The sequence below is a fragment of the Neofelis nebulosa genome, chromosome X (genome assembly GCF_028018385.1).
Source record: "Neofelis nebulosa isolate mNeoNeb1 chromosome X, mNeoNeb1.pri, whole genome shotgun sequence".
NCBI lineage: Eukaryota > Metazoa > Chordata > Mammalia > Carnivora > Felidae > Neofelis > Neofelis nebulosa.
The window spans coordinates 115,945,223-115,966,939 of NC_080800.1; the positions used below are offsets into that span (position 1 = coordinate 115,945,223).

At 43.8% G+C, this 21,717-nt stretch overlaps 1 non-coding gene across 1 annotated transcript; it reads right to left on the reverse strand.

Annotated features, from left to right (window-relative positions):
* Positions 1 to 4,816: 4,816 nt before the first annotated feature.
* On the reverse strand, positions 4,817 to 4,918 carry LOC131503306 (U6 spliceosomal RNA). The gene has a single exon (XR_009257402.1). It is a non-coding gene; the product is annotated as a U6 spliceosomal RNA (small nuclear RNA).
* Between the last annotated feature and the right edge of the window lie 16,799 nt (positions 4,919 to 21,717).

Here is a 21,717-nt window from a genome sequence, read left to right on the forward strand (position 1 = left end):
GAATCCAAAGCAGGCTCCAGGCTCTGAGCCGTCAGCACGGGGCCCGATGCGGGGCTCGAACTCACAAACTGTGAGATCACGGCCTGAGCCGAAGTCAGATGCTTAACCTACTGAGCCATCCAGGCGTCCCTAGGTTTGGGAAGTTCTTTCACACCTTTTGGTTATGCCCATGTGTGTGGTGTTGCATCATTCTACACCAGTGATAATTCGAATCTTCTTCTTGTGTTTTCCCTTCTTCCAAATACTGTATAAACTGGCAGTGCTTAAGGGCAAGGGCAGAAGTACGAGTCAAAATTACCTTTTCGAGGGGCGCCTGGGTGGCGCAGTCGGTTAAGCGTCCGACTTCAGCCAGGTCACGATCTCGCGGTCCGTGAGTTCGAGCCCCGCGTCAGGCTCTGGGCTGATGGCTCGGAGCCTGGAGCCTGTTTCCAATTCTGTGTCTCCCTCTCTCTCTGCCCCTCCCCCGTTCATGCTCTGTCTCTCTCTGTCCCAAAAATAAATAAAAAACGTTGAAAAAAAAAATTAAAAAAAAAAAAATTACCTTTTCGATCACCTCTTCTATCACATAATAACTGTAGCACTACCACTATCCTATCTGTGATGTTCTAGGTGCTTTGTACCCACCATTGCTAATTTTTACACCATCCCTATAAATTAGGTGTTGTACCTCGATTTTATAGATGCGGAAATGAAAGCACCGACAGGTTGTTAACCTGCCTGGGGTCATCCAGCTACTAGAAGGTTTACGGGAACAAACACTACGGCTACATTGTTAGCCAAGTTCACAGAACAAACCCTCTTGGTGTGATGGAAGCTGGCCCTACCAGCTTTATTTTGGCTAACATAGATCATTTTGGCTAACATAGATCATTTTGGCTAACATAGATCATTTAAGTCTGCGTTTTCACCTGTCTGCAGTGAGAAAACCTGAATATTTTCCACGCTTGGGTTTAACCTCTCAAATTCCTTGGTAGCAGGTGGTTTGTCCTACTACAAGTTCAGGTGTGCTGTCTTAGGTAAAATTGTCTTTTGTCTTTAAAAAAGACCCGGAGGGTGGCTACCCGCTGGGCTCAGATGCACTTCATTCCTCCTGTGGGCGTTGCGTGTTGCCCAAGATCTCTGTGGCAAAGCCAGGTCTGGTGACGTCATAGCCCGTGCGTGCTATTTCCTGTGCGTGTACCCCACGATTCTGCCCCTACACGGAGACACTCTCAAATGTCATCTTCTGTCCTAATTGCAGGCCAGGACAGAGGGTAGCTGGGCCTTTTAGAATGTCTCCACTTGCAGCCTAGAATTCATCACTGGAAACCACGGTCAAGAAAAATTCCATCTTCCCTCTTTCTTGCCCTTTGGTAAATGAGTCTCCAGTTCCACCCCTTAGACCCTGCATTTTCAGCCAGTGTTGAAGACAGTCTATTTCTCCACAAGGGTAACCACATTCTTCCAAGCTGCTATTTTTTTTTTTTTTTTTTTTTTGCCTACGGTTAACTGCATTCTTTTTTTTTTTTTTTTAATTTTTTTTTCAACGTTTTTTATTTATTTTTGGGACAGAGAGAGACAGAGCATGAACGGGGGAGGGGCAGAGAGAGAGGGAGACACAGAATCGGAAGCAGGCTCCAGGCTCCGAGCCATCAGCCCAGAGCCTGACGCGGGGCTCGAACTCATGGACCGCGAGATCGTGACCTGGCTGAAGTCGGACGCTTAACCGACTGTGCCACCCAGGCGCCCCTTAACTGCATTCTTTAATGCTGCCTCAGGGAAAGAAAATGGAAAGGGAGAGAAATGTGCATGCATTTCTCTGTTGATTCAGAAAAATACCTGCCATTGATGCTGTTGGAACATTGGAGGCGTTTCCTGTTTATTATGCTGATGAGAGGGGGCGCCCAGAAAGAAGGGGGGAAAAGCGTGTTTGTGGCTGCATTTCCCTCGTTCAAGTGCTGGGGTTAGGCAAGAAACGTGGAGGAGCTGCCTCTTGGCATTGGAAGCCATTGTGACGGCACTGGGGCTGGGGCGCTGCATTATGGGCCGGGGCGGGGACCCACACAGCCTCTTTTCATTCCCAGGCCCGTATTTAACCCTTTCGCAGCTCTTGGCATCTCAGTAATTGCTTTCCTTTGTTTCTCTTCCACCTGTTCACAGAAGATGTGGCGTCAGGAACTGTTAATACAATTTCAGAATGACCCTGAAATTGTGTGGTGTCTGGGGTCACCTCGTGAAACTAAGAAGAAAGACCGGCTATCTTCTGGGGAATTCCCAAGAATTGATTTATCTTAATGAGATGTAGATAGGTGTGTTGTATATTTCCCCCATCCCCTTTGGGATGAACACTGAGTGATTAAGGGACTGAATAATTAGGAGGGGATCCCTCATGTTCTCGTTGGAGTTCAAAACAAGGACATCTTTTCCATTCTGATTGTTCCTGTGACTTGGCCTATCCCGTTACTAACCCTATTCTCTGCTTCACACACAAGGACATGAGAATTGGACCAGACTTGCAATTCAACAAATATTTTTCGAGTTCCTACTGTGTGCAAAGCATGTTCCTAGGAGCTGGGGTACAATACTGAATGAAACAGAAACTCTAGTCCTTGTATGGCTTATACTCTAGTTCGGCAGAGAGACACAATAAATACTAGTTTAAATAAGTTAGTGAAATATATGTGGTTCCCCTCATACCAGCCTGAGGGTACAAAGAGAATCGTAAGTTAGAGTCATTCTGGGCCTTGCCTCGACCACCTAGGCTCCTGAAACTCGGATTCTCCTCCCCGCTTTTTGTTCCTTAGCAGTTTTAACTTTTAAACTTCTTGGCACGTTCTCTTGCTGTGGCCATCATGGGTTACATGGGCTAGTGCGTTGCCACTCTGTTGGCCTGTATCACTTCCACCACCGTGACTCTTCCTTACTATGGAAACATCTGTTTTTGCCTGTACACTTGGCTGATCATTCACCCCTGCCCACATTGGGGCAGGGACCTTTTTTTGCAGGCAGCTGGGGTCTCATCTGCCTAGTCCCAGGTACAGGGCCACCCTTCCCTCTCTCTATTTGTGGCAGCTTCTCACTTTGTCCCCTCTGGCCAGATTACCACTTGTCTCTACATCCCAGATTCAGTCCTCACCTGTGACATAGTATGACTGGTGTCCCAAATCATGCTCTTTTATACTTATGGGTAGATAACTGTTGACTTTTGTTCTTTTCTTTTTTAAATGTATTTATTTTGAGAGAGAGAGAGAGAGAGAGAGAGAGAGAGCATGAGCAGAGAAAGGCCAGAGAGAGAGGGAGAGAGAGACAGTCTCAAGCAGGCTCTGCACTGTCAGTGTAGAGCCCTGCTAGAGGCTCGAACTCATGAACCGTGAGACCCATGACCTGAGCAGAAACCAAGAGTCAGACGCTTAACCGACTGAGCCACCCAGGTGCCCCTTTTGTTAGTTCTTTTACAAATCAGTCATTTTATATGTATATATATATATTTTTTTTTTCTTCAGTCATTATATTTTCTAAAAATAAAATATGTTCACTCAATAGAACTTGGAGCTAATAGGCAAATACAAAAAGGGAAACCATCACGGATAATATTAACACCCAGAAATACCTAACTGGCACCAGGGCCAATTTCCCGGACATGCTACCTACGCAGTCACACAGGGCTCAATGTTTAGAAGGACCCCACACTCGGTTTAATGAGACTTTTTAGGTTTTTTCAATTAATTAATGAATTTATTTTTGAGAGAGAGTGCGTGAGTGAGTGAGCCAGGAGCAGAGAGAGTCCCCCGAGGGGCAGACAGAGAGGGAGAGAGAGTATCCCATGCAGACTCTGTGCTGTCAGCATGGAGCCCGAAGTGGGGCTCAAGCTCACCCGATGTGGGACTTGAACTCACGAACTGTGAGATCATGACCTGAGCAGTGTCGGATGCTTAACCGACTGAGCCACCCAGGTGCCCCCCTCCATGTGTTAGTTTTAAAAATGGTTGGGATTACACCATTTGTATATTTTTGAATCCTGAATTTTTCACATAATGCTACAGTAAGTAAATGTTCCTATTTCATTAGCTATTTGAAAGCATTTTACTTATTTTTTTTTTTAAAGATTTTATTTTTAAGGAATCCCTACACCCAACATGAGGCTCGAACTCACAACCCCGAGATCGAGAGTCGCATGCTCCACCCACGGAGCCAGCCAGGCACCCCTGAAAGCACTTTAAATTGATGAATGGCAGGGGAGCTTGGATGGCTCAGTCAGTTGAGGGTCCTACTCTTGATTTCCGCTCAGGCTGTGGTCTCACGGTTTGGTGAGCTCGAGCCCCGTGTCGGTGCTGCTATCGTGGAGCCTGCTTGAGATTCTTCCTCTGTCTCAGAAATAAATAAGCGATGAATGATATTCTATCACTTATTTCACTGCTTCCCCATTGTTCAGCTTTTGGGTTGTTGGTTGATTCTTGGGGTCTTGTTTCAAAGGTCAGTGCCTGGCACATTGCAAGTGCTAAACAGACGTTAGCTATTACTATGTCCATTGCCTCTCAGGTGGTTTTTCTTTTCTTTTCTTTTTTTTTTAGCCAATGAGAACAAGCCTTCAGATGAAGCTACTAGGATTACCTAGGTAACCTAATAATGGGAATGTGACTGGGCGGCCATCAAAGTAGGGTCTCACGTCCAATGACAGAGGATCTGGTAGGAGGCCAGGAGGGCCTCTTAGGTGTCTTAGGGCCCCTGGCTGCGGGCAGCAAGGCACGAACTCAGAGCAGTCACCCTGAGCGACCTCTCCAAACCCCCCATTTTGTGTGCTAATCCACAAAGGGTGGCAGTTCGCTGGGGAACGGCACAAAATATGCAATGCCTCCCGAATTTGTGAGCCATCCTAGCGCTGAGGCCGTGCTAATCTCTCTCGTTCTAATTTTAGAATATGCGCTGCAGAAGCGAGCACTCTCAGGTGTTTCGGAAAGAGGTGTCAGTGGTCTCTCGGGGAGGGAATTCAATCTGTTCTCCAGGTTTCCTGTGTTTTCTGACATCATCCGGAAACCCGGCCCCTGGGTTTCCTGTGCTGGGATAATGAAGGCTTTGCTCCATCAGCCCGGGTCATGACATGCTACAGAAAGTTGGAGCCTGGAACTTTACACCCCAGAACTCAGATCTTGATTTTCAGTTGTCATTCCTGACCTGTCCTCTCAACCACCAATACAACTTTAAACACAATTCTTGTTGGACCTTTGGAATTCCAATAAATTCTAGAAGTGGGCGGCTCCCCAGAAAGCATTGGAAATCCCTCCACCTTGTAAATGAAGAATCTCTATCCCAGAAGATAAAGGTTCAAAGACTTTATTTATAACTATGGAGACAGAGGTGAGATTTGAGCCTCGTTATCTGTCCATGGGTGTTTTTTGGGTGTTTTTGCTTCATCAATATTCAGCAATGTTCAGTCATCAAGGTGGGGGGTATACTACCTTTCTTGAATTAACCTAAGAGCCTTTTGTTATTTTTAATTTTAATTTTATTTTTAATGTTAGAGAGAGAGAGAGAGAGCACAACGTCAGGGGGAGGGGCAGAGAGAGAGGGAGACAGAGAATCGGAAGCAGGCTCCAAAGTGTCAGTGCGGAGCCTGATGTGGGGCTCAAACTCATGAACTGTGACATCATGACCTGGGCTGAAACTAAGAGTCAGACGCTCAAGAGACTGAGCCACCCAGACGCCCTCCCCACCCCCGGCCCCCAAGAGCTTTTTGAAAATGGTAAGAACTTTAAGTACATGGCACATGATAGTGTTTTGAAGTTGTGTCTATGCCCTTGTTCTTTGTCCCTGATCCTGGGGAATTCGAAGGTGGGGTAGGGGGGCAAGGCAGGGACACCCGTTAAATTCACTCCTGTTGAATCAGCTTGGCGCATGCATCCCCTGTGAAGGACAGTGCCGTCACAATACCCGGTAGACATTGGACAAGGAAAAGGAGTCGGTTGTTCATTGGGCATTAAAGATGCTCTAAATTGTCTCACTCCAAAACAGGGTTCAGCTGCTGGAGACAACGAAAGGATCGGAAAATAGATCGTTCCTGGCGTTGGGTATTAGGGCAACCGGTTTTTTAAACTGAGTTTTTAATTTTAATTCCGGTAGAGTTAACGATGGTGTTATATTAGTCTCAGGTATACGATATAGTGATTCGACAATTCTATACATTGCTATTGCTCACCGTGATACATGTACTCTGATAGGTTTTTTAAACAAATTTCTGCTCTCTGGAATTTCGCGTTATTGTCGTGATCTTTTTATGTAGCTTTACAGAGAAAGAGATGTTTGAAGAAAAAAAAAAAAAAGCCAAGCATGTTTGAGTGGTTTTGTATTCTTTCCTCAGTAGGAATTGTAATGCTGGCTGCACAAATTGCTTCCTTGACCTGCAGTCCTGGGTCTGTTTCTCTGGCTTCCACATCCCGTGAACACAGACAGGAAGGGCTATTAGAGCACTTGGCTGGTGGAATACTGTACCCTCTCCAAAACATTCCTCCGTCCCAGAACCCGTTTGCTTGCCGTGCTTCAGCTAGACGCGGGAGAAAGTGCAGTTTGTTCCCCCCCAGAGATTTCAGTCTGTGGGGCTGCACTTTGTCCTTCGTGCCCGTAGCCATGTGACTGGGCATGGTAGTGGCCGTGCTGAGCAGCTCTACTGGATACTGAAATTTAGGAGGGGTGGGCATCCAAGCCGGGCGTGGAAGAGCCTACCGACATTAAGCCAGACGTGCCCACCTACTGTGGACGAGGCTGTGGAGGAGGGGCGAGGGGATTGCCAGGAGCCAGGCGAAGGCACAGCCTCAGAGGAGCGTGGTGACAGCTCCGGAAGGCAGGCTGCCGACAGACAGGGCCCAGGCTCTGGGCCGGGGTTTGAGGGCGCGCGTCTCTCCCTGCCGCAAAGAGACCAGCGGGGCCCTGCCTTGTTCTCCAGATTTCCGGACGGCAGTACCGAGCAGGCCAAGATGGAGATTGAGCGCCGGAATTTCAGAACAGAGAGCCAGCTACAGGATTGACGGCGGAGATTTGGGGCCTAGCGTAGACGGTGAGATGGAAGGCCGGTTTCTTGCATAGGGGCACGAGAGCATAAGGAAGACCGGAGCTTCCTTGATGATAGGACTTCACAGAGGTCATGACAAGAGTAAATTATTTTATTTTATCTATTTCCCATCATCCATATCTGCGTGCACACACACAGTTCTGTCATCTGTTGGTGTTTATGCCCAATGAGTCTCTAATTAGAACCTAAGTCCCTTTCTCTGCATAGTACACATTCTTGTGAGCGTTAGCATGCTAGGCCACGTGGCCACCTGGAATTAAATACTGTTTTATTGCAGCCTATGGAATAATAGGCTTGCCTAATATTAAAGGTTTTCTCTGCCTCCTTCAAAAGCCTCTCAAATCACAAATTCAAGGTAAACCTGTTTTCTTCAGCATAAAGCTTTACTCTTTGTTAGGCTTTAATAGACCAATGTGACCCTGAACTGCGGACTCTAAGTTTCTTTATCTGCGCTATTGGCTGGGTTAGCCATGGTGGGGGAAGATGTGGGGGAGGGAAGGGAAGAGTCACTGTGGTTCCGATGAAAAATAACCATTATGTGCAGTGAAAGGGTTTTTCATACCTCAGTCCATCCAGCTTACATTGGGGCAATAGTCCTGGTGAGCAGTGTAAGACTCACAATGATACGTGTGATTCTGGGGTCAGATTTCCAACCCAGACAGTCTTGTTCCCCCCCCGGCCCCACGCTTTTCTGAATGGAACATGCCACGGGTAGGCGGGCTGTGGGGGCTCCTGTCTGGTCAGCAGCTGCCCCCAGTCAGTTGTTAGGTAACGTGGTGCAAAAAGAGCTTAGAGACCCCCTGGAAAAGGGAATCTTTCATGACAATCTGTTTATTCAAGCCAAGCAACGAGAAAAGAAAGACCTAGAATGGCAACGTTCCCTTGGAACAGAAAACATTGAAGCATTCGAGCGAGGATATTTGGTGCTGTTATGTTCCAAGCTGTGCCACTTAGAGTAGGCCTGATGATGTCTCTGGGCCTCAGTTTCAGCAGAATGTTGCTCATGATAGCCAGCTCACTGAGAGGTCGATGGGATGATGTGAGAAAAATCCCAGCACGGCACCTGGCACACAGTAGGCACTCAGCAATTATCTTCCTTTTTGTAACGTGGGCACGGAGCGAAGCTTCAGCCCGGAGACAATTGCCATTCTTTATAGGGCTGTGGCGGGACCAGGTGGGACCTGATTTTAGAAAATGCATGTGCGGAGTCGGGGAGACAAAAGCCCCTTTTCAGCTCCTGCCTCAAGATGACCACACTCCATATGGCTTCACCTGCTGCGCACTGTTGTAATTGCAATCAGAATGGATCTCATTAGGGTTACAATGGCCCAGAAAAATGAAGAGTGGTTACCATGGCCCGCTCCCTGGGTCTCCCAGCCGGGCGGTCAGAAAAGAAACAGAGTCGAAAATGTTTCCTGTAATTACAGTGCCCAACACCGCACCCCAAGGATATTGGGAGCTTAATAAATAGCCTTTGAGAATTTCTCTGTCTGCCAAGTGTTTATTACAAATAAGTGGGGGTCTGATTCGGTGGCAATGTACATACCCCCCACCTCCCTAGATGACATACAAACAAGCTTGGTGTGAGGGGACCGGTGTGGGAGGCAGTAGGGAGCGGTAGCTGTATGCTTCCTGCGTGGACTTACAAAGCCTTCCCAGTTGAATTAAGTGAGTTAATATCTATTTGTAATGGGTTTATAGCGGGGCTCGGCGCACGGTAAGTGCTATCAGGTGTTCGCCGCGATTAAAAAATACACCCCACTACGCTCTGTATGTTAATAGATTACAAATGGCCCCTTTCTCAGTTGCAGGTGGGTGGGATGGGAGCAGGCACGTAATTTACCGCAGGGGTGGGGGGAGATATTCTAACTTCGTCATATCCTTTGGAGAGGACAGAATGGGTGCAGACCATTTAACTCTTCGTTGACCACTGGTTTGGTCCTGGTACATTTACCTCGTTATCCGTTTGGTTTGTTTTCTGGGCAATATATCTGCAGTATGGCTGTCTACAACCCAGTGGAAGTGATGCCTTTTGGCTAGGAGCTGTGGATTTTTTTCTAAGGAGGAGGAACCTAGCCCTAGTGACTAGTCAGTCACAGATTTTTTTTCCAGAGAAGCAAAATAAACTCTCAAAGTAACGGCACAGATATGACTTAAGAACACGTGTGCATACCTAATGGAAAGATGGACTATAGAAATATACATATATATTTATCGATTTTATCAATGACTGAACTGTGGCGGTCAAAAATTGTGTCTTATGTAACTGGCGCTCCTCACCAGGATTAAGTTAAAAATGCCCTTCGCTCACCCTGAACTTTTTTCCTGGAGGCTGAAATCTTGTGCTGCTGCGCTCAGCTCTCGTTCTGGCTCCATTTTGGGTATTAATCGCTGCTTTAGCATCAGAAGCCCTCATGGTACCTCCGCCTGGCTTACTTTGCAGAGAAAAGGCCTTAATTTGCTTGCTCAGCTCTTTCCTTTCATTCTTAACACTGCCTGTGCTTGCTGCCTCCTCCTCTTGTGTTTCATTTTTGTTCCAGGAAGAGATGGCTTTTCATTTCTCTATGAGTAGTGTGTCCTGCATGGGCCTATCTGCATACAGAGCTCTGGAATTCTGTGATGTGGAGGCAGATCCCTAGGGTTCTTTTTTGTGAAGGCTCTTAAGCCTGAACTCCAGGAGAAGCAATAAAGAGGCTTTCGACATTGATACTTGGGTTCCAAGGACGCTAAGGTTAAAAACTTCCCCCCATGCCTCTCACCATGCGCAAAGAAGGTGTTGGGGGGGTGGTGCAGGAGGTTTCCGGAGAAGTCAAAGAAGTCCGACTGAGATGGGAGAGGATTGAAGGGCCCCAGAGCCATTTGGTGCCCTGGTAGAGAGTTGATCTGTAGAGGTGGTATGGTCCAAGGGGAGACAACAAGGAGGTGGACACTCCCAGCCTGGCTGTGTGGCATCAGCCCCGCCTTTGACGTACGGAACCGTCCACCTGGTGAGGCGTTAGAGGAGCTATGACCGATTCCGGGCCAAACTCGAGCGACTTCCTAAGGTCGCTCGAGAGAGCTATCGTGCCGGGAAGGAAGAAGTCAGCCTCCACATGCAGCGAGAAGAGAGAGAACTGTGGGTCGTCGGGGCAGAAGCAGCGTCTGTTATAGTTGGCTGCAGGGCGAGTGGGAGCAGTGGCAGAAGCATTGGCGGTCCCAAGCCGGCACGAAGATCGTCTATACGGTCCAGAGGGAAGCATTTCAGCAGCGGGGAGTGGGTGGAGTAGGAGGGTGGGACCAGGGCCGCGAGGGCAGACTGCTTTTAACAAAAGTTTACCGAGTGCCCATGGTGTGCCAAGCCTTGTTTTAAGTCTGGTTCCGTGAGGCACCTGGTGCTTAGTTGTCCCATTTGGGAGATGCTAAGATTGCGTAGCTGGTTCGGTGGTGACAGCCCGATCCAGCCACCCAACAAACTGTCATGTAATGATTTAAGCAGCCAAAGATAATCTTTGCCTGGGAGTGGGATAACTCATTCCTTTACAAGTCAGTCCTGCCTGTCACATATGGCCACTTGGCTAACGGTACAGACGCTTAAAAAAACAGCGCCACAATATCGTTTGACGTAGAATAGAATAGATAATACTTCCTTAGTAATATCATAGGCAAATTTCCTTGATTGTATGAAAAATGTGTTGTTTCCTTTTTAAATTTAGTTTGTTAGAATCAGGTGTGGTCAACACATTGCATTGGATTGGCATGTCTTTTTTTTTTTTTTAATTTTTTTTAATGTTTTTTATTTATTTTTGAGACAGAGAGAGACAGAGCATGAACGGGGAAGGGGCAGAGAGAGAGGGAGACACAGAATCGGAAGCAGGCTCCAGGCTCCGAGCCATCAGCCCAGAGCCCGACGCGGGGCTCGAACTCACGGACCGCGAGATCGTGACCTGAGCCGAAGTCGGACGCTTAGCCGACTGAGCCACCCAGGCGCCCCGGTTGGCATGTCTTTTAAGTCCCTCTTTGCTTCTTTTATAATAACAGCACCTCCCACACACAAGCACTCCATTTTTTATGCCATTTATTTGTTGAAGAAACCAGTCTATTTGTTTTTTAGAATTGCCCACATACTGGATTTGGCTGATTACATCTGTTGGTATGTTCTCTAACTGGTTTCTCTGTCTTCCATATTTCCTCTAATGAGGTAGATATAGAGGCTTGAGTAGGTTATTACTTTATTACTATTATTGTTTGGAAAAATAATTTCATAGTTGGTACTGTGCATTTCCTATTTCCTGTAATTATTGGGAGGTACATATCGCTTGGTTGTCCAACTTTGTAGTGTTGTTAACATTGATCAGTGGGTTTGAGTATTGGCAACTTGATCCCTCAATTATAATTTTTTTTAACGTTAATTTATTTTTCAGAGAGACAGAGACCGAATGCGAGTGGGTTAGGGGCAGAGAGAGGGAGACACAGAATCCGAAGCAGGCTCCAGGCTCCGAGCTGTCAGCACAGAGCCCGATGCGGGGCTCGAACTCCCGAGCTATGAGATCATGACCTGAGCCAAAGTCAGATGCTCAACTGACTGAGCCACCCCGGCGCCCCTTGAGCCCTCAATTGTAAATTTCCTGTCAAGATTTCACCTAATGGTTTGATAATTGGTGATGATCATTTCCTGGGTCCCTTATTTCATACTCTGTGAAATGGTGATTTTCTAAGCCATTCATCCTTTCTGCATTTATTGGCAGGAGGTTTTCCATGAAGAAAGAATTATCCTTATCAACTATTTGGTTACCCTGAAATGAAGTTCATATAGGGAAGGCATGATAGATGCTTGATTCTTTCCTTTTATTTAACAATTTTCAAGACGATGGATAGGTTCCCTAGTAAGCTCCAATGGTGAGAATGGGATTTCTTATTGAAGTATAATTAATATACAATGTTATATTAGTTTCAGGTGTAGAACAGAGTGATTCGACTATTCTACACATTACTTAGTGCTCGCCATGATAAATGTAATCACCACACAGTGTTATTGCGATATTATTGTTTATATTCCCTGTGATATAATTTTCATCTCGGTGACTTATTTATTTTATAACTGGAAGTTGGTAAAAGTATTTTGAATTCATGGCTTTGTTAATCACCATTTTTTAATCCATTGTTTTTCTTTAATTAAAAACATTTTTTTTTGTATTTTTAAAGTAGTCTCCATACCCAACATGGGGCTGGAAATCACGACCCCGAGATCAAGAGTCACATGCTGCACTGACTGAGCCAGCCAGGTGCCCCAAAGTCATTGTTTTTTCTGATGCTCAAATGTTCTCATTTTTGGCCAATGGGAGCTCCTTAAAGTTGAGTTTTGGTTTCTTTTGACAGATCTTATTAGCGTTTGATAGATTCCTTGCTTACTGGCAAAATGAGGTGTTATGGACCCATCTTGAAGATTTATTGCTCTAACCTAGGATCAGTTATTTCTCCAAGGAGACTTGGCTCCTTTTGGGAGAAAATGCTATTTAGATACCACTTATCTGTGTTTTGGGGTGCTCATTGCTACTGGGTTGTCATTATTTCTAGGACTTTCCAGTGAACAGAACTAGGAACTATGTGGGTTTTAGAAAGAGGAAAATGAGTCATGAGCTTATACTGATGTTTCCAATTCAAATTAAGGCTTACAGCGTTTTCAGTGAATTCCTTTGATTTTTTAAAATTCATCTCTTTGCTATTTTTCTATAGTATTATTATATGTGTGAGTGTAAATGTGTAGGTGCACATGTATGTTTCAAAATAACACCAATATTACTGTAATGTGACTAATGAATACAGTGTTCTTCATATTTATCCTGTTTGGGTTTCGCTTAGTATCTAAGATCTGTAAATTCATGTCTTCACTGTCTTAGGGGGAGTTTTAGCCATTATTCCTCCAATATTCTTTATGCCACATTTTCTCTCTTTCTTCTTCTGGAAACCTACATACACTTGCATTAGATTTTTTAAGGCATTTCAAAAATTTCAGCCAAGGAATGATTCATGCTGCAGATTAATCTTTACTTTCCCCCACTTGGTTTTTCAAAGAATACCGCCATTTCAACCCCCAATGAACATGGCACTTGTTTCTTTCTTTCTTTCCCTTCCAATTTATTCCAGAGTTTTAAGTGTTTTCTTCAGTAATGGTACTTTCTCCTGCAGCTCAGGTCTGCTGTCTGTCTCCATAGTAGCTAAAGACTCAATTAGGAGCACTGTGCATTCAGATGTCAAACTTTCCCACTGTTTAGATTCTTCAAGTTTTTAAAGCAGTAATTCTGTCACAGAGAAAGCTTCTGTTCTCACAGATGAGTAGGTCTTATTTTCTAAAGAATACGTGATTGATTTACAAGTTTCGAGGAGAATTTCAGCCAAAGCCTCAGGATCTGCATGTTCATTTCCCAAAAGCATTAATCCCTGACAAAAAGGCATTCATTGACTGTGGGACTCCTAACTGCCCTTTCCACGTGCTCAGCTTTAGCCATTCACTCATCAACTTGCGCAGCTCCTGATGGTAATGACACTGGGTCTCCACGTTTTGGGGTCAGGCTTTGCCCAGGCTCTCGAAGGCTCCCAGCAGAGATTCCAACTGGAGCTCTTTTTCCTTCTCATTCCCATCTTCATTTGTGGCTGAAAGCCAGTGCTTCCAGGTGAGTTCTTCTTGATAAAAGGTGTGACAGTGTCAGAGAGCTCCTGGTATCTGTCTTCTTTGGTGACCTTCAAGACCTCTGCTACACAGCTGATTGCTGTGATCTTGTATTTAAGATTCTCTTTGTAGCACTCCTTCGGAACAGCTTGGAGAATTTCATTTGCGCTGGGTTGATTGGACCCAGGCTTTTCCAGCTGTGTACTGCAAGCTGTCACCACACAGGCAGTGGCTTTTAATAGCTCTTCCTTTCCTGCCCATGTTCTTCCAGCTAGACCTTGCAGTAAGGTGGTCGGTATCATTCCCAGGTACGGAAGCATTAGGGAGTTGGTTTGTTTTGCAATTGATGCTGTGGCAGCTGCACCCTGGGCTTTCGTTTTCCAGAACTGGGACTGCGGAGCCTTCTGGGTAATGGCAGTCAACTCCTGCAGGTATAACTGAATTCCACCAAAGGAACCAGGTACGTTTTCCTGCCGAACTTCGGTCCGTAAGTTATGCTCTTCTTTTTCTGATTTCTCCTCATCGGCAATTTCATGCATGCCCAGAAATGCCAAAGGCAGAACATCTTTGGCATGGTTCTTCAGTACGTCAGGTCTGTATCATCCAGTAACATCCACAGGTCACTGAGGTCCTATTCATTAAAAAAGAGAAAACCTCTTTACTCTCTGTACTTCAGATTTGAGAATTCTGGCTGATCCGTCTTCAAGTCCACCAATTCTTTCCTCTGTCAAAACCATTTTACTGTTAAGGCCATCTAGTGATTTCAAAAATTTCAGATATGATAGTTTTAGTTTTAGAATTTACGTTTGCTTCTCTTTCATAGGTTTGTTTTTCTCTGCTGAGATTTCCCATCTTTTACTTCATTGGATGTAGTGATAATAGTTGCTTTAAAAGTCTTACCTAATAATCGCCACATCTGGGTCATGTTGGAGTCAGTCTCCATTGATTATTATTTTCTCTTGTGAATGGGTCAGATTTTTTTCTGGCTGGCATGTTTTCTGCTGTACCTTCTGCAATAGTTCTCATATATGTACATGATGTATGTTTTCTTTTCCTGGATACTTTTAGGATTTTCCTATTATAACCATTTTTCAGTGATTTGATTGCGATGTGCCTTGGTCTGGTTTTCATTTGTATATATCCTGTTTCAGACTCTTTGGGCCTTTCAATATATGGTTTAGAGTTTCTATTAAATTTGAAAAAATTTTGGCCGTTTGTTCCCCTCAGATATTTTCTTCCATTATTCTCACCCTTTTCTCTTTCTGATAGTCTAAATAAAGACGTGTATTTCCAACTGCTTGATATTGTTCCATAAGCCAACACTGTGTTGATTTCTTTTTTTTTTAAGATTTTTTATTTTTAAGTAATGTCCACACCCAGTGTGAGGCTCGAACTCGTGACCCCGAGATCAAGAGTTGCATGCTCTACTGACTGATTCAGCTAGGTGCTCCTGTTTATTTCTTTTTAGTCTATTTTCTCTCTGTGTTTTAGTCTGGATGCTTTTTATTGCCGTCTTCAAGTTCACTGATCTTCTGTGGTGTTTAATCCAGTGAACTTCATGTCAAATATTGTATTTTATAGCTTTAGACATTCCATTTTGGTCTTATTATCTTTCATTTCTCTCCTCATTATGTTCATGTTCTTTCAGAAAAAATATTTGATCATTCTTAAGAACTTATGCAAAGTTCTTGACTGCTAATTCCTTGTCTCTGTCATTTCTGAGTCTGTTTCTATTTCTGTTTCCCTGCTTCTTGGCATGTCAGGTGTTTTTTGAAGCATTGCTTGACATTTTTATGTTGTCAAGTGTGAGATTTTGTGTATTCCTTAAAAGTGTTTTGGACTTTGTTCTGGCATGCACTTAATTTACTTGTGTATCGGCTCAATCTTTTCAAAGCTTTTTTTTTTGTAATTTTTATTTGAGCGCAGTTGGCGCACAATGTTACATTAGTTTCTTTAATTTTTAAAAAAAAATTTTTTTAACGTTTATTTATTTTTGAGACAGAGAGAGACAGAGCATGAACGGGGGAGGGGCAGAGAGAGAGGGAGACACAGAATCGGAAGCAGGCTCCAGGCTCCGAGCCGTCTGCCCAGAGCCCGACGCGGGGCTTGAACTCACGGACCGCGAGATCGTGACCTGAGCCGAAGTCGGACGCTTTACCGACTGAGCCACCCGGGCGCCCCTAGTTTCTTTAATTTTTTAAAAAAATTTTAGAGAGAGAGCACGTGAGCAGAGGAAAGGGGCAGAGGGAAAGAGTGAATCTTAAGCAGGCTCCGGGCTGAGTGCGGACCCTGACACGGGGTTTGATCTCACAGCCCCGGGATCGTGACCTGAGCTCAAATCAAGAGTTGGAAGCTCAAGCGTCTGGGCCACCTAGGTGCCCCAAGGTTACGTTAGCTTCAAGTGTACCGCATAGTGATTCAGCATCTCTACACATTACGCTGTGCTCACCACAAGTGTAGTTGCCATCTGTCACCACGCAACGCCATTACGGTACCTTTGACTCTATCCCCTTTGCTGTGCCTTTTATTCTCATGGCCTATTCATTCCATAACTGGAAGCCTGCACCTCCCACTCCCCTTCACCCATGTTGCCCGTCTCCTCTGGTCAAAGCTTGTTTTTAAGTCTTGTCCGAGAGACTTAAAAATAGCATTTATTCTAGGGCTAATTTACCTTTACTACTAAAGGATTACCTTTATAGATTCCCTCTTATTCTCTAAAAGTTCAGTGATGACTCTTCGCTTTGGATTTTCAGAAATCAAAATGATGGTCCAGTCTGTATGAACTCTGGAAATTCTTCAGCTTTTAGTTACTGGTCGTTCTTACAGTTTCTCCCAGTGTAGAGTTCTGAAGCTGGTGTGTGTGTGTGTGTGTGTGTGTGTGTGTGTGTGTGTGTTGTGTAATTCCCTCTTTCAACTGCTTCAGCCTCCCAGAACTCTAATCTTTGTCCCTTGAAGTCAGCAAGTCCTCCATGCTGTGCTTGGATCTTCCTCACCCCATTCCCCACCGTGGTCTCCGTAGAACCTCCAGGTTAAAAATCTAGGGTAATTATGGGGCTTACGTTGTATCCCTCCTCTCTTCTTGCAGGGACACAATCTTGTGCTGCCTATTGACCAGTGACTAAACACTTTATTTCATTTCTTTTGCATAACTTTCTAAGTGTTCATAGCAAGAGGACTGATGTGGTCCCAGTTATTCCATCGTAGCCGGGAGCAGAATTCAGCACTGTTCTTTAAAACCTGTTTTTAATGTTTATTTAATTTTGAGAGAGAGATACAGAGTATGAATGGGGGAGGGGCAGAGAGAGAGGAAGACATAGGATCTGAAGCAGGCTCCCGGCTCTGAGCTGTCAGCACAGAGCCCGATGCAGGGCTCGAACTCATGACCTGAGCCGAAGTTGCTCGAACTCATGACCTGAGTCGCTTAACCGACTGAGCCACCCAGGCGCCCCCCCCCACCCCGCCCAGTCTGTTCTTCTAACTGCTGCCTAGCGCTTAATAATTTACATCCACCACACATCCTCACTCCCTGTTGAAGACCCTCTCTGTCGCTGGACTGAGTATGGCAGGTTCTTCTCAAGAATCTCTATGAGTTTACTCATACAGGCTCACAAAAGCTGGTTAATTTTCAGAAATTGTGCAAAGCTGGTTATTCAATACAGTCAGTCTTATATATTCAATTATATATAATTACAATTAGGTAAGTCATATCAAAATCAGAGGCAATAAATGCTCAAAACTTATCACTTCATAATTATTTCACTATATTGTATGATTATCTTTGTCCTTAGTCATTTATGTCGATTCTATTTGTGTTGTAGAGATATTGTATAATGGCATGCAATGGCATGTCTCTTCCCGACTTCATGTTCAGTGACCTCACATTAGTAGAAAAAAATCAGCAAATGCCACACATTAGGGTTTGATTTACTGCAGGACTCGGCAAACTGTCTGCCCAACTTCCCATTTTGGCCCATTTGTTTGCGTAACGTGTATGACTGCTCTTACACTACAATAGCAGAGTTGAATAGTGGTGGCCGGGATCGCCTAACTCACAAAATCTAAACATTGACTCCCTGGCCCTTGGCAGAAAAAGTTTGATGACCTCTGATTTGTTGTTTTGTTGATTGTCTAGACTTTGGAAAGTGATGAAGACGATGTTAGCAATACAATTAAGTTTAAAAGTATGTTGAGTCCGTAGCTGCTACATTGTGAATAGCACAAAATTTGGGGGAAATATTCCTTCAGGATTTGAAAGGTATTATGTGATTCAGCAAGGAAGTTGCTCACATCGTTGACAGACATGTGTACATCTTCACCGTTTCCCTTTTGTCTTCTGAACATAAACTGAAATACCAAGCAACATTCGTATTAGAACTACGCTCCTTCCATTGCAACCACAGGCTGGCTATGGTTACAAGAGTTTGGCAAGAATCAGTGAAAGCGTTCTATGAAAATCCATTGATTATATGGAAGGTACAATAAAAAGTATAGCATATTTTATTACTTGTAAGTTAGATGCTATATGCCTTGACATCAATAAAGTTTATAGTAAATTCTATATAGTATATACACAGAAACATACAAGGTATGTATTTGGTATACATATAGCAACAAAATGTTATGTATATATATTCTTTCTGGAGAGTTGGTTGCTCAACGCTGTAAGCACACCATGGGTCTACACGTATTAAGATCCCATCAGAAAATGCATTAAGTATTTCGTCTTCCCTTATTTCTGCCAACACCTGGCACCATCCAGTTTTCTAGTTTTTGTCAAGGTAGTAGATATAAAGTGATACCTCAGTGTTGTTTTAATTTGTGTGTGTGTGTGTGTGTGTGTGTGTTTTTTTTTTATCACCAGTCTGTTTGAGCATCCTTTGTAAACTTGTTAGCGTTTTGTACTTTCTCTACTGAAAATTTGACTAGGTTTCTATTGGGTTCTTGTTCTTTTCAGGTTAATGAGTAGGAGTTCATTGAATATTCTAGCTCTCAGTCCAGTTTAGTTTTCAGCATGGTAAATATCTCCCCCCAGTCTCTCATCTGATAACTGTGTTATTGATGTCCATAAATCCTTAAGTTTGATATCAAGTTCATCATATTTTCCCTTATATTTTATGTATTTGAAATCTTTTTAGTTATTTTTATTTTTTAAATGTTTGTTTATTTTGAGAGAGAGAGCGTGAGTGGGGGAAGGGCAGAGAAAGAGAGGGAGAGAGAGAGAATCCCAAGCAGGTCCCGCATCACCATCGTGGAGCCTGACATGGGGCTCGAACCCATGAACCTTGAGATCATGACCAGAGCTGAAATCAAGAGTCAGATGCTTAACCGACTGAGCCACCCAGGTGCCCTGGAAGTATTTTTAAATAAGTCCTTCTCCACCTTTAAGTTACAAAGATATTATTTTCTTCCATTAATGTTATAGTTTTACCTTTTACATTTTGGCCTTTAATCCATCTGGATTCTGTCTTTGTACATAGTGTTATGTGAGGATTCTGTTTATTTTTCTCTATATAATAGTGAGTCATTTTTCCTCCCTATATCTACTAAACAATTTATCACTTCTCCATTGATTTATAATGCCACTTCTATGATATATATCACATATATGTATTAAATGGGTCTGAGTTTGATCTTTTTCTTTTGTTCCATTGATTTATTTGTATAGTCTTGTTAAAATTATCATACTATTTTAAACATTTTGTGATTAAGGAAAGTATCAAACATACACAAAACTAGATCAATATAATGAACTCCCATGTACCCATTGCCACACTTCCATAATTTTAAACTCATGGTCGATCTTTTAAAATTTATATTCTACCCATTCTCCACTCCTTCTGTATTATTTTTTTTAAGTTTATTTATTTTGGGAGAAAGAGCACACACAAGTAGGGGAGGGGCAGAGAGAGAGAGGGAGAGAGAGAATCCCAAGCAGGCTCCATGCTTTCAGCACAGAGCCTGATGCAGGACTGGATCCCATGAACCGTGAGATCATGACCTGAGCCAAGATCAAAAATTAGATGCTTTGCTTGAGCCACCCGGGGTGTTCCCCTTGTGTATTATTTTGTAGAAAGTCCGAGACATATCATTTTATGTGTAAATATTTCAGTATGTATCTCTAGAAGATACAGAATTAAAAAGAATCCAATGCCATATCACAACAAGAAGAAAAGAGCGATAACTCTTTGGCAACATTGGATATCTAGTTGGTCTTCAAATTCCAAATTATTTCATAAATGTGTTTGTTTTGTTTTTTTTAAAGTTTATTTATTTTGTGAGAGACAGAGAGTGTGAGTGGGGGAGGGGCAGAGAGCGAGAGAGAGGGAGAGAGAGAATGCCAAGCAGGCCCTACGCTGCCAGTGCAGAGCCTGACACAGGGCTTGAACTCATGAAACTGTGAGATCATGACCTGAGCCAAAGCCAAGAGTCAGATGCTCAACTGACTGAGCCACCCAGGTGTCCTCATAAATGTGTGTTTGAATCAGAATCAAAATAAAGTGTGATTTGTTGATATGTCTCTTAAGTTATTTTAATTTACCGATTCTCCCCTGCACCTTTTTTCCCCTTTGCATTTCTGGGTTTTTTTTAATTTTATTTATTTATTTTGAGAGAGAAAGAGCACGTGAGTCGGGGAGAGGGGCAGAGAGAGAGGGGGAGAGAGAGTCCCAAGCAGGCCCCATGCTCAGCGTGGAGCCTGATGCAGGGCTTGATTCCATGATTGTGAGATCATGACCTGAGCTGAAATGAAGAGTTGGATGCTTAATCGACTGAGCCATCCAGGCATCCCTCCCTTTGTATTTCTTTGAAGAAGAAATGTCTTTGTCCTGTAAACTTGCCCTGTCTTGATTTTGCTAAATGCATCCATCTGGTATCATTCAATAAATTCCTCTGTTCTCTGTATCTCTTATAAATTCATAGTGGGATCTAGAGGCTTCATCAGATTGAGATTTGGTTTGAAATCTTAAGTGATCTTAAGTGATGGTGTGTTCTTCCATCAGGATGCCTAGTTATCTTTATTTTTGTGATTATCTGTGTCCAATTACATTATTGAGGAATGCAAAATAAGGAAATTTTAATTCTTTCAGTACTTCATTTATTAGCTGGAATACTCCTTTTTAAAAAAAAAGTTTATTATTTTGGGAGAGAGAGAGAGAGAGAGCAAGCGAGCATGAGCGGGAGAAGGGCAGAGAGTCAGGGAGGGAATCCCAAGCAGGCTCTGTGCTGTCAGTGCAGAGCCCCATGCAATGCAGGGCTCGATACCACAATGCGTGAGATCATGACCTGAGCCAGAATCAAGAGCTGGATGCTTAAGTGACTGAGCCACCCAGGTGCCCCTATTAGCTGGAATACTTCTATTAAGAGAAATACTCCCCTGTGTACTATTTGGTTAGTGGTGTAATTCATTTAGGAAAGTCAGGATAAAAGCTTGATTGTTTTTGGGGTGCCTGGGTGGCTCAGTCAGTTGAACATCTGACTCTTGATTTTGGCTCAAGTCATGATCTCACAGTGTGTGAGTTCAAGCCCCCTGTCGAGCTCTGCACTGACCGTGTGGAGCCTGATTGGCTCTCTCTGTGTCTCTTCTCTCTCTTCGTCTCTCTCTGCCCCTCCCCTGCATGTGTGCTCGCACTCTCTCTCTCAAAGTAAATAAATTTTTAAAAAAGCTTGATTCTTTTTTTACTTCCCTGTTTTCAAAATAATAAGTTGTTTTGCTAGCGTCTTCCTAGGTGGCCAATTAGTTGTTTTTAAATTTGTTTTACTTCTTTGGGGCACCTCGCTAGCTCAGTTGGTAGAGCACGTGACTCTTGATCTTGTGGTTGTGAGTTTGAGCCCTATGTTGGGCGTAGAGATTACTTAAAAAAAAAGTTTTAAGGTTCTTGTTTTATTTTTTAATATCGCTGTGAACTCATGGACCTAAACATATTTTATTTCCTTCAGTCAATTGCAGTTCTTATTCTTATTCATACTTGATTACTTTTGATCATCGAGAACCTCTTCAAGCTGGCTCCTAGGTGAGTCCTTTCAGCATGAC